The sequence below is a fragment of the Mastomys coucha genome, unplaced genomic scaffold (genome assembly GCF_008632895.1).
Source record: "Mastomys coucha isolate ucsf_1 unplaced genomic scaffold, UCSF_Mcou_1 pScaffold18, whole genome shotgun sequence".
Taxonomy (NCBI): domain Eukaryota; kingdom Metazoa; phylum Chordata; class Mammalia; order Rodentia; family Muridae; genus Mastomys; species Mastomys coucha.
The window spans coordinates 26,503,339-26,508,255 of NW_022196900.1; the positions used below are offsets into that span (position 1 = coordinate 26,503,339).

General features: G+C 38.9%; 1 protein-coding gene across 6 annotated transcripts in view; it reads right to left on the minus strand.

Moving 5' to 3' along the window:
- Positions 1-4,917, minus strand: part of Astn2 (astrotactin 2) — a 1,002,270-nt gene that overhangs the window by 346,503 nt on the left and 650,850 nt on the right. The window lies entirely within an intron of this gene.

Consider the following 4,917-nt stretch of genomic DNA (forward strand, 5'->3'; position numbering starts at 1 on the left):
AACCAAAACAGTTTAGAGCAACTTTGGAATCCATTTCATCTGATCTGACTCAGTCTCTGCATATGGGGAGCAAGTCAGCCTCTCTAGTGAGGACCAGCTTTCCTCAAATTCCTTTTTTTTTTATTAGATATTTTCCTTATTTACATGTCATATGATTTTTCTTTTCCCAGTTTCCCCTCCCAGGAACAAACAAACAAACAAACAAAAGCAACACCTCAAATTCTTAAAGAGACCCCTTCTGTCTCAAATCTCACCTCTTATCCCAAACTTTTCCTTTGGTATAAGATATGTACATATGATAAGGAGACAAGATTGGAAACTAACTGCCTTTCTAGTAATTTCTCACGAACTCATACTGTTTTACAGTAATAGTTGAAGCCCTCTGACTCAGTGTCTTTTACCAACAGAACTGTTTTATTTCTGATGATGAGGCTTTTGCACCATCTACCATTGTAATTTGCTCAGCCCTGTTCTTAAGCAAGGTCTCTTCTGCCATTTCTGAGACTCCAGGCTCAATAATAGTTCCAGACTGATGTTTATCTAAATCTCCACAAGCTATGACCCAAGTTGACCTTTCTTCCTTATTGGAATGAAATAGGACGGCTAAAAGAGGTGTAGAGTAAAAACAACAAACAAATAAAAAGCCATCAAATGCCATCAGCCTTATGCGTTTATCTCACTCCCACAGGTCTGCTGATTCCCATACTGATCAAGGGCTAAGGAAGGAGGAATCTGATAGTGTCTCTGCTTGGTCATTAAGACCAATACTGCACCAAAAGGGATTAGAAAGAAAGCCTGACCACTAGCTGGGCTTAGGAGCAATTCTGATGTGAGATCATCAGCTCTTCACATTTTCACAGCACTTGACATTTTAATCAAAAGCTTTTATGCCCATTCCTGTCCATTTGGACTTGATTCTTAATCTCTCCCAGAAGCACGCTGTCTCTTAATGCAAGCCTCCCACACTCTCTTGGAAGAAACCACTTTTCAACTTCCATGTGAACACAATGTCCTTCTTTCTCTGCCATTTCCTTTTTCTTTCTTTTTTTTAACCCTTTGATCCTTCAAACCATCCCCACTCCCTCACTGTTTTTATCTACTTCCTCATTTCTTCCACCTTGTACAGAGTCATCACCTTTCCTTAATTACTCTTGGCTTCCTATTATCCCTACCTTTGTTTCTCTTTCTGAGGCTCTACTTTGTGTGTCTGACCACTTTTCTCCATAGGTTTCCCTGCCTCTGATCTTTTGTTCCACACTAGGTTCACTACTTCCATGTTGTGCACAACCTCGTCCTGGCAGGGACTCTAAACATCTCTATTTGTATATATTATCCTTCAGAGACAGTCTACATATAGCAGCTTTAAAGACATAACCACTTATTGGTGGGATTTGCCTCAGATATCTCTTTAGAAGTAGACCTGGCATTCTCCCTTGGCCCCTAGCTTCTGACTGTGCACTGAGAGTGGGGGTGGAGCATATGGCTGTGCCCACCACATGATAATGTGGGATGTGAGGAAGTAGCATATTCTATCTTTTTGTTTGTTTGTTCATTTTTCTTTTAGAACTTGAAATAAAGGAAGCTGTGGTCTGACAGCTAGAAATATAAATTTCAGACCCAGAAAAGTCTCAAATTATTGTGAATACTAGCATGCATACATCTCCATCTGTGAAAAAAAATGTTAGGTCTTTACTAGTCTGTCTTTATGTACTCAACTTATTCAGAACTAACTTTAAAGCTTTTTGTAAAGCAATCGAGGTTGTTCATTTAGAGATTTTTTTTTTCCCAGGGTGGAACCATTGAAACCATACAAACATTTCATCAGCAGGTGAGAAGTCACAGAGACAGGAGCAAGGGTCATGAGGAAGAGCAAAGTAGAGCTGTACTGTCACATGGACATGCTATAGACAGCACAGATTTGGATATCTTAGGCCAGGTAGTTGTCAGGAAAGGAAGCATATGGTAGGATGGCTCATAGAAATGCCTGCTGGCTACTCTCTAGGCTGGATCAGAGAGTATTTGGAAGAGGGAGAGGAGGAGGAGGAGGAGGAGGAGAAAGGGGAAGGGGGAAGAGGAGGTGAGGAAAGACAACTGCCTTTGATGGTGAGAAACTTGGTGGCTTCTAGATGTGGGCAGACACAGCAACCTGTGCCTCTTCTCCCTTCAGGATTTAGCAGCTTTGTATCCATTTGGGTGTTCTCTTTGAATTTAGCTAATCCTTATATAATAGAATATAAACTAGTATGTTTGATCATTTATCATGGGTCAAACACTCCAGTAGTTATGAGAAATCAACCAGCATTCAACATATAAGATGCTTATGGCCATAAATGGAACTTGAAAAAATGCTGCCACTACACCTGAGGAAGAAGAATTATGCTTGTCATTGGACTGAACCATGCAGACAAGTGTACCTGGAGTAGATTCCATGACATTCTTCCAGTATATCTATAGATCTGGGACTTTGTACATCCTTTCTTGGATAGGAAAATTCCCTTATAGTTCTCTCTCAAGACACACTATCCGTTGCTACCTCTATAAACTCCATTCTCACGCCTTATCCTCAGACATGCTCTTTCTTCTTTCTTCTAATTCCTCTCAAATGCTTTGTGTGACTATTCTTTGGAAAGCATGAGCCTTTCTTAGAATGCTGCATTGCGAATTAAATGTTGTTGTATTCATCAATTGTGCATGTCATCTTTCTCGATTGTGAAATTCTTACTCAAAGGGAAGGAGTAATTTATTTGATCCCCTCTCCCCTTTACAAGTAGCAGTATTCTATCCATCATGACATGACACTTTTGTAAACTTAAAAGTATAGAAAACTAGTTTTGTGCAATCTCAGCTATAAGTACTAGTTCATCTAGACGGTTCTTCAATTTCTTTCACAGACTTTCCAATGAAGTTGCATTCAGCTTGGGCTTGAGCACCTGAGCAATAAAAAGAGTTGAGAGTTGGAGGATCAGACTGTTCAAACTTATACTGTGTCTGCCAATCACTTCTTTTACTCCTGAATTCTCTCTCAACTCTTCCCTTTTCTTAAAGCTATTCACTGGACTTCACAATTTCCTTTTCAAATCCCTTTCCTACCTGATGCAATTTCTATCATCTTTAGTTGAAGCCTTCAACACACTCATCATAGAGCTTCCCTAACAGACACCTGATTGACATGCCTATTTCCACACTTTTCCATATAACCTGTTTTCCACACACCCTCCAGTGAGGCTAAGAAATGCAATTTACTCACTTCGTAGCACCCTCCCTGTGCAATGTAACATGCTTGTTAACAGTCTTGGTCTGACACACCCTCCGGCTCAGTTTCAGATTCAACTTCTTTCATTATTCCTACATTGTCCTCCCCAACTACACTCTCTCTCATTTCCTGAAACAACCAACTTTGTTCCCTTCTTAGAATAATTATCTTCTACTGAAACCATTTCCAGTGCTGACTTTTGCTCATCTTCCAAGTATTAGCTAAGTGATGTATTACAACAATAGTAGAATCTAAGCCTTATTTTTGCTATAGAACCCAACAGAGGCACAATTAAAACTTATTCAATCCATAGTATATTCCACTGTTAATTATTTTTCTTGAAATTATATATTTAAACTTTCTTTAGTAAGCATATAACATCCATTTGTCAGCTATGTCTAATACCACGGCATATAATATCACAGTTTCTCCCTTTTGCATCATATCCTTAATAAGCACCATAGCACATGTGGTGGTTTGAATAGGAATGGTCTCCATAGGCTTATGGATTTGAATGCTTGGTCACCAGGGAGCAGCACTATTAGGAGGTAAGTGTGGTCTTGTTGAAGTAGGTGTGGCCTTGATGGAGCAATGGCATCACTGCGGGTGGCTTTAAGGTTTGAAATACTCTGGCCCCGACTTTCTCCCTTCTTCTCTCCCTGCTGCCTGTGTAGAACTTTGTCTCTTTTTCCAGGACAAATTTTGCCTGAGCACCACCATGCTTTCCATCATGACTACAATGATCTGTACTTCTAAACTTCTAAGCCATCCTCAATTTAATATTTTCCTTAATAAGAGTTGCACTGGTCATGGTGTCATTTTACAGCAGTAAAGCTTCAACTCAGACAATACTGGAGCAAAGAGAAGTATACAGAGACAATGAAATGACCATAAAGATAAATGTTTCCAGAGAACTCATGCTTCCATTTTTAGTCTCTAAAAAGGGGAGATAAAGAGGCATATTGAATTAAAAGATAAAGGCAAGGTTTTAGAGTCACACTTACACCTGGTTCTGAACAGTACCTGCCAATGACTCTAGTCACTCAAGATTTTCACAAATGCTTTGAATAGTAAAATGGAAGGTCAGGTCCCTCAAAAATATTCTAATTCACCAAAGGTGCAGTGTCTGTGTTCTTCCAGAAAGGAGATTCATCTAAGTAGTGTTGAAATACTTTAGGTATGTGCTAAATTAATGTTGATGGTAATTATCATAATTATTAGCAATAATAGTGGTGAAAAGATCAACAACAATAGTGGAAAGGTATATGTGTGATATCAAAAACAGTGGGTATGAGTTTAACATAGGCTATTTTTAGTAGAAGATGGCCATGTTAACTTTCCGTTTCAATGCTTGCTACTATTAACAAATGATGGGTGGGGTGAAGATGTTCCTGATCTTAAGTGTCTATATTGATAATGAGGATTCTGATTTGGAATGATAACTTAACTCCTTCTTTCAGGAATAACTGTCTACAATTAAGGGGCCTTTTGTTGTTTTAAGAAAACTACTTTTACACAGGATCAAGCCATCTCATGCTACCCCCATAATGATCTTTATAAAAGTGTAAATAAATTCTATCCCAATGCATCTTTCATGAATGACCTTGGCTTCTTCATTTGGCCAGAGAAGCCCTTCACATCAATTTCACATGCTGATTTTTTTT